This window comes from Aythya ferina, assembly GCF_964211825.1.
Source record: "Aythya ferina genome assembly, chromosome: 19".
Lineage (NCBI taxonomy): Eukaryota > Metazoa > Chordata > Aves > Anseriformes > Anatidae > Aythya > Aythya ferina.
Genome location: NC_140309.1, coordinates 3847475 through 3859209, shown reverse-complemented (window position 1 = coordinate 3859209; position 11735 = coordinate 3847475). Strand labels below are relative to the sequence as shown.

The 11735-nt window shown below is 46.9% G+C and overlaps 1 long non-coding RNA gene across 1 annotated transcript; it reads left to right on the top strand.

The window, feature by feature from the left end:
• The first annotated feature begins 277 nt into the window (after positions 1–277).
• On the top strand, positions 278–11504 carry LOC311421277. The gene is made up of 4 exons (XR_014684783.1): positions 278–303; positions 960–1071; positions 1152–1240; positions 10098–11504. It is a non-coding gene; the product is annotated as an uncharacterized lncRNA (long non-coding RNA).
• Positions 11505–11735: the final 231 nt, after the last annotated feature.

The following is an 11735-nucleotide window of genomic DNA, read 5'->3' as shown; positions in this document are numbered from 1 at the left end:
TTTCAGCCAAAAGGCGAATGTGCCCGAGGTCTAAGCCTCAGCTCAGTGTGTTGTTCCTGGAATTAGAATAGATCTGTGGTAAAGTGCATTCTGAGGCCAGAGGTTTCCAGAAGGATGGCTGATTTGGGGACTTTATGTTTTTCATTCAGACTTGCAAAAGACCATTTTTTCCCCTTCCAGAGGAATGGTTGGCATCTGCAGCAATACCTGCTCTCTTTCCAGTGTCTCTGGTTTGGTGCTCAAGGAAGTGGAGGGACCTAATTTCACTAAAAGCTTAGGAAAATCCTAGTCTGCTATGATCAGGTAATTTACATTTATCCCTGTTATGTACAAGGGCCAAGAAAGACTGATTGTAAACCTCAGGAAGACCTGTCCCAGCCTCGCTGTAAAGAGTTTTTTTTCCTCTCACCTACTGGATTTGGGCCTTTCTGGTGTTTCCCAAGGAGAGGGTTCATGGTAAGACCAGGGAGGCTGTGAATTAATAGTATTTTGCTCTCTTGGAGCTGCCTGGGGGAATCCTCTCCTTCCCTCTTCCTCCCAGTATCCTCCAGCCCCTCATTTTTCGATATGGCCCAAAACAATCTGTAAGAGGATTCCTCTAGTGTCTTGCAAGAAATTACCACCTCTTTTTCTGTGTAACAAAGGCTTGTGCTATCCTGAGGTAAAGACATCAGGAAGATAAAGTCAGCCTAAGTCTGCTGCTGAGCTTGACTCTAATGAGTTTCTCTCACGGTATAACTAACGTGGCTTGTCTTACACTCTGGTTTTACCTCTGAACAGTAGATATGCACTAGCTGTCCTGAACTAATAAAGCTTTCCAGCAGTGAAGACAAGCTCTAACGGAGCGGCGATAGACGTGTGAACCCCTTACAAATAGCCAGATGAGAGAAAAGCGAATGCTTGAAATCAGTCAAAGGGGAACCAGCCGAGAAAGTTCTCCGACTCCTGCTTTATTCCAGGAGCTACTGACACCCGTCGGCAGGTGATGAATTAGTGCAGCACAGTTGGAGCTACTCGAGGGCTGCAGATGTGAATCCTGGAGCTGTTCCTACGTCTATTTGAGCACTGGAGGTATTGTGGCCAATTTGGGGCTTCCCGTACAAAAAGATGTCAACATACTAGAGTAAGGCTGAGAAAAATGTTTTTTTCAGGAGACAAAGTGGACATCTGATTGCTGTCCATGACTCTTAGGAGTGGGATGTGCAGAAGACAGAGACAGACTGACCTCAGAGATGCGTAGGTAAGAAGCAACACACACAAACTGCAGCATGGGAAATCCTGACTAGCTATGGTGAAAATGTGTCCACCTTGAGGATGGTCAGATGCCAGACCAGGGGCCTAGAAAGGCTGCAAGATCTCCAGTCCTGGAGATGTTCACAACTCAGCCAGACAAGGCAACAAGGAAAGCTGGGCCTGCTTGGGCTGGAGGCCATGCTTTTAACCATGTGGCTGGTGTGACCTGTGTGTGACACTGGGGATGACACTATTCAAGCCTTCCAAGCCCAATCCAGCCCCAGTTAAATCTGCCAGGTGAGTCTACCTACTTTTAAATGACACTGGTCTCAATCAGCATTGCAGGATGTGTCTTGCTGCCACTCTCCTTACTTAGGGGCAGTTACAAGCACAACCCTTCATAATAGGATGCAGCAGTGGCGCTCTCCTTGAAAGGCCCTTCCCAAAGCCAGCAGGAAAGGAGACAACACTGCCACAACCCCATGAACCTGGAGGAACTGGCAGTGACGTCTCTCTCTGCCATGACTGCACGTTTGGATGCAGTGAGATTTTCAGTCTCCCTTGCCTGAGCAGGGCTGATGAGCCAGCCGTGCTCTGAGCACAGGGCACAGCAGCCCCTGGGAATTCCTGCAGGACAGGAGGTTTGCTTTGGTGCTGTGCCAGTCTTTTCCTTTTAGCAAAAGGAAAAGCAACTACACAAAGCCATGTGCCTTCGTGTAGTGAGCAAAAGGATTTTTGGCCTCAGCTGGAGCACAGCCCGATGTGTGATATCTCAGAAGCTGAATGGAAAGGGACTCCACTCGTGGCATCATCACTTCCCACATACGTCCCCTCTCTGATTTCCACTGCGACACGGAGGCTTCAAACAAGAGCTGTCTGTCTCCTGCACAGCTGTACCCTTCACCTGTACACATCAGATCAGTACTGCTGGAGGTAACGGTGAGAGATGCCATCACTCACAGTCAATTACTGGCCACCACCTGGTGCCAGGCTCCCCTGAGGAGCCCTCTTCAGTGCCCAAGAAACTCCAGGAGGAGAGCAATCGGTCCCTTCCCCTGTGCTTGACTTCCAGTGTAACACAATCCCAGGACTCTCCGTACCTACCTGTGCCTGCAGAGTCCTTTGGGCTTTTTCAGGCTTGCTGACATTTATATACATTTCTAAATATCACTGAAGTATTGCTGAGAGAGGGAAACGTGGAGTGAATGACATGGACTTGTGAGCAGCAATGGGAAAAAGGTAGTTGAAAGCTTGATTGTAGTAACCGTGCCAATACCCCCCGAGAAACAAAGCCTCCTGCAGGCACAGTGCCTTTTCCAAGAGATGAAATGAACTTCTTTAGGTTTAGCCCTAAGTAAACGATGGTCCAGCTCATAAAACATCCTGAAGTGCAGAACTGTTTACAGACTTTATTTGTCTTGAGCCTTGCGCTTTGTAAGATCAGAGGCGATTTCATTACCCAACTTTGTGCAATGTCATTCCAGCAGGATCACAAATGCCATGTGAGTGTTTACAGTAATGAGGAAATACATTACAGCCGGAAAGGATGGCTGCAGTTTAATAGAAATATTCTTCTAGAACAGATAAGGGCCAATCCCAAGGATGGGCTCTTCCTTGCTTCTTTTTACTCTGATTTCTGCATTCCTCTTAGCTGCAGCTGAATGAGAGGACCTCTCCTGGCCCTGACTCCCTTTGTGGAGACAGGGCAAAGCAGAAGGGGCAGGACGGAGCCTTCCCTCTCCTGTAAGGGGGCATCAGTTTTGGGGAGCTAAATTATTGCCACTGCTGCACTGTGGATGGTGGAGCAGCGGTGAGGCACAGCCAGCCAGCTTGGATTTCACATAAAATGGAGCTTGGTCAGCTTCCAGGACTGGAATTCAGCTTTTTATTTTCCAAGAAAGGATGCAAGCAATTTGTCTTTAGGATGCTATAAAGACGCCTTCAAGAATATCATATAGTCTGCTAATGCTGCAGAGAACCTCTTAAAAACTTAATTGCCTGTGTCACCAAATGAGAAGAGAGTAGTCCCTTGAAAGATCCTGTGTTTTGAAAACACACAGTCAGTTCTAAATACTTTCAAATGGTACATGCTTCTTTACTCCTGCTGACAATAAGAGTAATTGCTGAGCACAGGATAAAGGAGATTGTCTGAAATGTTTCAGCACGATTTTCTTGTTCCATGTTTTTTTTTTTTTTTTCACAGTGCAAAAAGACAGAGGCATTCTTGGTTTGTGACCAAACAAACAGAGGGGTTTTCTTCTGGTGCCAAGAGGCAGGCAAGACATAGAGATCTCAATAACAAAGTGACTCTCTTCATTTGAGAGCTCCTCAGCTCCCATCCCTGGTTCCCTTTGTCCTTTCTTCACCAGATATTCCAAACCCTGTGATGTTTTAGGGATCACTGAAAGTCAGATGGACAAACCCAGTTAATCACAGTTACACCCTGTGCTGTTGTATCAGTGCAGGGCAGGGGGACCTGAAGGTCCTGGAGACGCCAGGGCTGCTTGGTGCTCGCACCACGTCTGGGCACGGTGAGCCAGGTTAGAAGGACCAAACCCTGAGTGTTGAGATGAACGATGTGAGCAAAGCCCGGAGCAGTGACAGAGGTGGCACTCTGAAATCCAGGTCCCATTTCCACCAGAGCACACTGCCTTTTAAAAGGAGAAAAAGCATTTTCGAAGCCTGCTACTCAGACTTCAAAGAAAACAGGCTCTGTCAAGGATGACTTCCAGAGAAGAGAGGCCAGGAAATAGCATCTGGAGCCAGGGTGGTTTTGGCTGAGCAGTGCCTTCCAGTTTTGGTCCCCTGTATGCATGCTAGACTCAGCCTCAGCATTCCTGCTATGAGTCTGCTGCCCACCAGGATGACAGAGTGGGAGGTTTCCTCCCATCACTTACTCACTGCGCTGACTCACTGAAGTGTCTTAATTCTGAGATACAGGACACCCTGAGCCCCTCAGTTTGCTCACTCACCTCTGCCTTTTATTTTGGCTGTAAGGTTTAGCACACAGCATTCCATTGTGTCGGCCTGGTCCCAGCTGACTGTCATTGTGCTTGGCCATTAAGGACTCATTCAGCTTTCTGCACTTCCCTGTGTGGCCCATGGTGCAGCACAGTACATTGGAAAGCAGTAGCCATTGCAACATGATGTGGCATCTGAAAACTCAAAGGAGACACAGGCTTATGCTGACTGTACAACTGTATGGTTGGTATTCTTCCTTTACACCTGCTCTGAAAGCAGGAAAAAACAGGTATGATCTATAGATTTTCTTTTTTTTTTTTTTTTTAATGCCATGGTTCATTGTTTTTTTGTTTTCTGTTTTTTGTTTCTTTTTTTTGGGGGGGGGGGGGGGTGGCAAGTAGATATACAGAGCACAGCAGATGTCTCAGACATTCAAGAGACATTTCTTCTCGGTCCTTAGATGAAATGGACTGGGCTTTGCTCCAGAAAACAGGAACGATTAATCCATCATTGAACATGAACTTAAATGAGCTAATATTGGGTATTTTAGTTCTGATGTATGTGCTAAATGAAGTAATCATTCAGAGGATAAAAGTAATGGTTTTGAGAAAATGTTCTAAAACGCAGTGGCTGAGGCAGGTGGGGTGAAAAGCTCCCAGCTGGTGCAGGCACCGACGTCGCTGTCACTCCTGCGCGTGGGAGCAGCAGGAGGAGGAGTGCACCAGGACTGGGTATCCTCTAAGCACAGGAAAGGTAAATGCTGCGTAACCCAGACCATCTGTGGTGTAATTTCAGTGTCTTGACACACACCGCCTGCTCTGGCCCCAGGTCAGCTTGCTGCCTCGGTGGCTTTATGCTGAAGATGCCTCAACGTTGTGCTTTGGCTGCCAGAGTGAGTCTTTCCTCACGTTATCTGCCATCCTAGATGCGCTGCTCTGCAAGTGCCATTAACCACAATTACACCCTTAAGCAAGAGACAGCAATTGATATTTTATCATTGGGATTTTTTGCCGTGACTTTTGTACCCACCTGGAGTGAACAAACTATTACAAGTTTCATCCAATTATGTTAAGTGCAGTTGGACATACTGTGCCTAACACAATCTCTTTTCAGTGGAGAGAGGGGCAGTCCGTTATCAGCTCGAGGCACCATCATTCATTAAGACATCATTTGCCTCTCACCAGCAGAGCCGAAGCAGCAAATCTATAGGATGTCATAATAAGGTGTGATAATGAAAGATAGGCAGAACAGGATTAACAAAGGGGTCCTCTCCACATTATACCTTCCTCTTACTACTTTGCTCAGTCCCAGTCTTTTATGATCTCCTGAGGGAACGTTTCAAAGGGGTGCGTGGAAGTTAGGCCCACAAATCCAATTAATTGCTGATGTGGTTTGTGCCTGGAATCACCATGCACCACTTAAAAAAAAAAGCTGCCTGAGTGCAGCAGACTATAGAAAGGAAAATATTGGGCATACAGTACTGTAAATAAGCTCTCGTCCATCCCTGCCTGTTGTTCTTGCCCTGGGCTAGGAAAGTCTTTGACAGCTCATTCAGCACCTTTGCTCTCATGCTCCAGTTGGTCACATCACACCCATCCCTGCCCCTCTGAACCAGCCCAGTTGGGATCTCACTTCTACTGGAGTGACTGGTCGATGTACCAGAGCCTGCTTGGTTCCTGGTCACAGCTCCCCGGCCGCAGGCAGGCAGGGCTCTCAGAGGGCACCCTTCCTGGAGTGAGTGCTGGGCAGGAGGAGTTGGTGCCTTGCGTTTTGTCCACGTCCAGGGCAGACCTCTCACCTTCCAGCCCATTCATCACTGCGCTGAGGACGGGCAGCTCAAAGCTCTTCCAAGCGTAAAGAGAAGATGCTTCAGAGTTTTTTGGTTCTGCAATGTGCATACAAATACAGATCTTTCAGGGAGAGGAGAGGAGGACATGCTTTTACCAACAGTTGCACATAGGTGCCTTTATCCCAGTATGTAATTCTAGTAAATGTGCTGTGACTGGGATGCAGACACAGTGATGCTGGCAGTGAAGATGCTTTTGTTAGCATCAGGTTGTTCACGCATGGGGCTAAACCAGAGTTGTTCTTGAAATCACTGGACATGGAGCTGGACTCCAGAAGACCCGTAAGCCTTTTGTGAGGCATCAGAAGACCCACCAGTGGCAGAAGTGCCAGAAGCCAGGCTTCAGAAGTCCCATCACTCATGGAAGTGAGGGTCTGGGCACACACCGACTGTGTTTCTGCCAGCACTGTCCACATACTTCTGCCTGCAGTAAAGCTCTTGGTGGTATAGAAATGTCATAAAAACTCACATCCTAAACCACTTCACTATGGCCTGTCCCACGAGTTACTTGTAGGGGATGATGGCCAAGACCCCCAGTCCTGGAGGAGGCCGTGGCGCTGGGGAAGGGCTGAACCAGTTGTCTCCTTGCCTAGTCAAATCCAGCTCCAAACCTGACAGCAGGGAAACTGGGAGGGAAGGGTCCCATTTCTGTAGTGCCTTTGGTCTGGGCACCGTGGGCCCACCCAGACAGGAGGACAGCAGGACGGACAGGCAGACTTCAGCCAGGTGCTGCCTCGCCAGCTTGGTAGCAGCCTGGGTGAGCGTGAAGCACAGCACATTTTGTGTGCTAATAGGCAAGGGCCTGCGTGCTAATGTGCTTGAACATATGTGGTAATAACATTAATTTACAACTTTTTAAAATTATTAGCAATGCAGGTTTCTTGCCTGCCTTGTGTGTGTGTGGTACATAAATACGTGCATTATTTTTAGCATATTCCTTGCAATTCCATCTTCCCAAGGAGCAGCCACTACCTGTGGCACTAGGGACTTAAAATGCAGCTAAGAATCAGCTTGTCCAATAAATCACCTGCACAATCCTACACAATCCATCCCTGGAGAGAACGAACCAGGTGCCCAAATGCATGGGGGAATCTTATTTCTATCTATATTCTGTACTGTTATGGCTTTTATCCAATTATCAGGCTTTTTACCACCTATAATGTGTTTCTATTCACAGCACTACAGTCAGTTGCCCAAAAGGTAATTGCTGTGGGTGAGGGATGCAGTGACACGACTGAGGTCACCCCAAATCTGTGTCAGAGAAAGGAACCGAGACTGGGGCTCTCACAGCAGGGACCGAGCATTAAGCATAGGCTCTGGATGCAATTCAACAAAAAGAATTTAATGGCTGAAAAAGGTCCCGTGGTAAGGCCTGTCCTTCAGGTGCCAATGAGAACAGCAGGTCAGCGTAAGACATCTTTGGTATTTTCCCTTCTCGGGACACCATTGCAGTTTACAGGGAGCAGCACAGCTGGAGCAGATGGGCAGCTGACTCCTTCATTTGCCTTTGGATGCCCACCCTCGTGGTGGTGCAGGTATATGTGTAAATGTTAATTTTCTTTTTACCATTAGCATTTTCCGGTGACTTTTTTCCATTTTCAGAGCAGTTCAGACTGCCATGGCCAGTGGCTCTGTTGTGGTCAGTAAGTGAATTAGAGAGATGACACAGGACTGGCATGGCCAGGGCACTTCTACCAGCACAGCAACAACCAGAAACTTTAGGACTGCATCCCCAGAGACTACTTCAGGCTGCTGAGATTCAACAGATCTGTGTACCAAGGCAGATGCTTAAGTACACATTTCCATAAAGAAATTCTTCTCAAAAATCCCAAACTGAGCTTGAGCCAAAAGCACAGGAGATGATCCTGCTGCAAACACTGTTAGAAGAAAGTCTCTTTGGCCAAAATTTCTCATGCTGTTTTTCTGCACTCCAGTAAACCTGGCTGCTGTCTCCATCCTGGAGATGACTTCATTTCACTAGATTTCTCATTCCAGGCTCTCTCTGCCTCAAAAGCAATTGTTTGTGCTGCAGTTGGAAAATGTGTATCATCACAGTTGCCTTTTTTCCACTGCAGAGTAATTAATCGATATTTCTCATGGAGGGCAGTCAATTCTCATTACACTGGGGTTTCACAAAGTTGCTTTTTTTTTTTTTTTTTTCTCCACAGAAGGGATGTGGCATATCCAAGAGGTGCTTTGTGTCTGTGCTTCGTGTTCTGGCTCAGTTTGGGCTGCACCAGGGTGAAGGCAGCATAGCAAATTCCACGTTGCAAGAGGCAGACGGAGTTTCAGAACTCTACGCTGGTGGAAAGGAGGTTTTCCTGCAAACTCTGTGCCATCAGCTGGGTGCCTGCAACATGGTGCCAAGGGACAGGGAAGGTGGAAGGCAGAGCAGAGGTCAGAAGCCACTAGCCTTTTGCTCGCACAAGATCAAGAAGCAGGGTAGGATGGTACCTTCATCCCGGTGCGCAGTGGCCAAGGGTGAGCAACCCATCAGTGCTCCCAGCAGACCTGCACAGGCAGAGTCTGCCCCTGCCTGTGCACCATCAGCCCTTATCTAAGAAGCTGAGGGGTAGGAAGGTGCAGCATGCAGCTCCTGTGCGCTTGCAGAGCATGAGAACCAACTGCTGGACAGCACTAACAAAACTGCATTTGAGCCTTCCATCAGGCTTGTGAGTTCCTTCCTGACTCCGTGCATTTTACTGTACAATATAGCACTGGAAGTCATTATTATTACAAAGAATCACTAATTCAATAACACCGCTATCCTGCTTGAATAACACCCATACAATATTAATGCATTTCCCCCATCATGTTCATTGCAGAACACAAAAGCTGTTAACAGAACGCGAGGAGCCCCAGCGCGAGGGGGGCGTGAATGCGACAGTCACTGTTAGCCATGCATTGCTAGCACCGAATTCAAGCTCTGGAAATTATGATTGCAAAGCACATTTTTGGATGCCATTCATAAAAAAAAAAAAATGGCTAAAAGTTAAAACTTCAAATAGAAGTAGGAAAGCTGCCTGGCATTACACGATAACGTGGCACTTTATTATCCCTCTTCAATTGTTTGACGTTTATGCCTCTGTTTAGCAAGTCTGTTCGTTATCGTTCTCCAATTAACAGAGACTTTTTTTCAGATTATTTTTATGAAATTCTCATTTAATTAGCCATACAGCTGAGTCTCAAATGGCAGTTTTAAAAATATCCTTCCACTGATCAAGCAGCCAAATGGTCTTTCTGAGATATTTGCGGAACTGTAAACCTTCATTTGTCTGCTAATTATCCCCTGGCTTAGACGCTGGGAATTTGAACACCTGACAATCAGGGGTTATTCACCGGACGCTTTCATTTTGCACCATGTGGAAAAATACAAATTTCACTTATTAGAAACTTCTCGTGGGCTTTTTTTTTTTCTCTTTTCTTTAGTAAAGGATGTGGTTTATCAGGCGATTTTCAGATTCTGCACAATAGATGGGGAATTAAAATAATGAGTGACAAATAATAGAAAACAGGTGTGACAGGAGAAGTCAGGCAAGTATTCCACAGGCACCAAGCAAAATGGGAGGAAATACGTTTATAATACAATAACGAAGGCAAAAAAAAAGCAACCCACAATGAAATAAAATCAACAGTAAAATTTCAGTGAATGGGCCCTCCTGCTATACAGCTGGAAACCATTATGGTATTTAGCAACGAATACACAAATAAGCTTAAAATGCATTTTTGCCATATATTGATGGGCGTATGTAGCTGGGTAGAAGAATCCCTTAATCTCCCACTGAACTGCTGCCACATTTGCGAGGGAACGTGGCAGCTCGCCAGGAGGCCTCGGCTGCTCCGTGCTCTGCATGGTGCTGTGCTCCCCTGCTCCACGGGGTGGGCGAGCAGACACAGCCCAGGGCAGAAGCTGCTGCCTGCATCCAGCAGGGTGAGCAGAAAAGGGCCCGTCCTTTGCTGGAGAAGGGGAAAATGCATGGGTTTGTGATGTGGAGTTACAGGGCAAAATGAGCCCTGAGGAGAATGAGGAGAGTAACGGTAACATTTTATGTTTCAGGTCTTAAGTGTAATTCTAGCAGAAGATAACAAGACTTCTGCTTGTGTCAGAGGTAGTTTTTGGATGCTGCTGGTGGTATGCCCAATCTGAGGGGACAGCTGATTCAGCCACTATGCAGTGCTGCTGGCCTGTTACATCTGAGCAGCCCTCTGGAGCCTAGACAAGGTAAGAAGAAGGTAAGTGAGATCCTGCAGTGGCTCATTCAACTGGGTGAGATGCATTTCAGCTTTGCAAGACCCCACAAACCATCCTCACCATTTCTAAGAAGCTCCGAGAAATGGTTCCAAGCCAGAGCTTGGGTGGCAGGGAGAAGAGGCACTAACACAAGTGTAACGGGGAACTAAGGAAATAGCCTGCTGCTGCCGTGGAAGTGGAGAGGATACCTCGGAGAGTCACTTCGGATTTCCAGCTGCAGGAATATGTTGTTATGAATCTCTATCAGAGCACTTGTAGTGCAGCTGGAGAGTATGTCTGACATTGCCTCCAGTGACCTTTTCAATACAGTCCAAGTGCTGCAGAGCTGGTGTTTCAAGAGGAATTCAAATCGAATTTACTCAGGCAGAAAGGATTGGCCTGGGGATAGCCCTACCACTCGCTTTGCGTTTCTCCTTGTCATTCTCATGGAAATTGCAATTCTTTATGCATGGTGCTTCTTCCTGTGCCGCAGCAAATGTGTCCCATTAAACGCAGCAACAGTACTGTGCTTCTCCAAGAGGGCCCAGGATGAGGGCAGAGCGCTGGGGTGCTGAGGCTGTTTGCAGATGGTGCTGGCAGCAGCAGGAGTTGGAGGATGGAGGTGCAGACTTCAGCACAACCCATCAAAACGTCACGGCATGGCAATGCACCCTGGCACCCAAAATTAGCTGGTGCACATCAGGCACCCACTAAACGTGCAGCTTGTTGGCCTGTGATGTGAACAGCAGAAGTTTGTATAAGCTCCAGAGGCAGGTGGGGAAATGCACAAGGGAGAAATTCACCTGGGGCTCTGCAAGACAGAGGGAGAGCCAGGCAGGAGCAGCCAAGGAGCAACATTGCGGTGTGTAACACTCGTGGCTCTGGGGTGAGGTCCCTGCCTTGCTGCAGGCAAGCCGTGAGTGTTGGGGGGGAAATGTTGGTTTTCTTCCCGCGCTTTCCTGGCATGGTGTGATTATTTCATACATGTTTGTATGAGAGGTGCTTTAAAATGTAATTTCTTTGATTAATTTGGTGTCTGTATTTTCACTGTTTTGTTCGCTCCAATTTATGACAAAATTGAACAAAGTGGGTAACAAAATATAGCCCTGTCAGGCTCCTGTCTTCACGGATATAAAGAAAAATGTGAAACTGTCAGGCACACAAATGTGCCAAACCCCAAGGAAAATTATTACATTCTGCTTGACATTTACTTTAATTTTACAAAATTCTGTAATACCATTATAAATAATAATAATAAAAAGCGGCATGGAAATATTGTTAAGTGTATTTATTTTCATTTGCTAGCTTTGTGATTTATGGGTTTGATTTATTTTTTATTTTTTATTTATATTTTTTTCCAATCTCTGCATCAGAAGGGAGACGGAGCACCTGGAGCCCGGATGCTGCTGCCTGCACATCGTGCTGGCCAGGGGAAAGTGGTGAATGAGGCTGTGTCATCTGAGG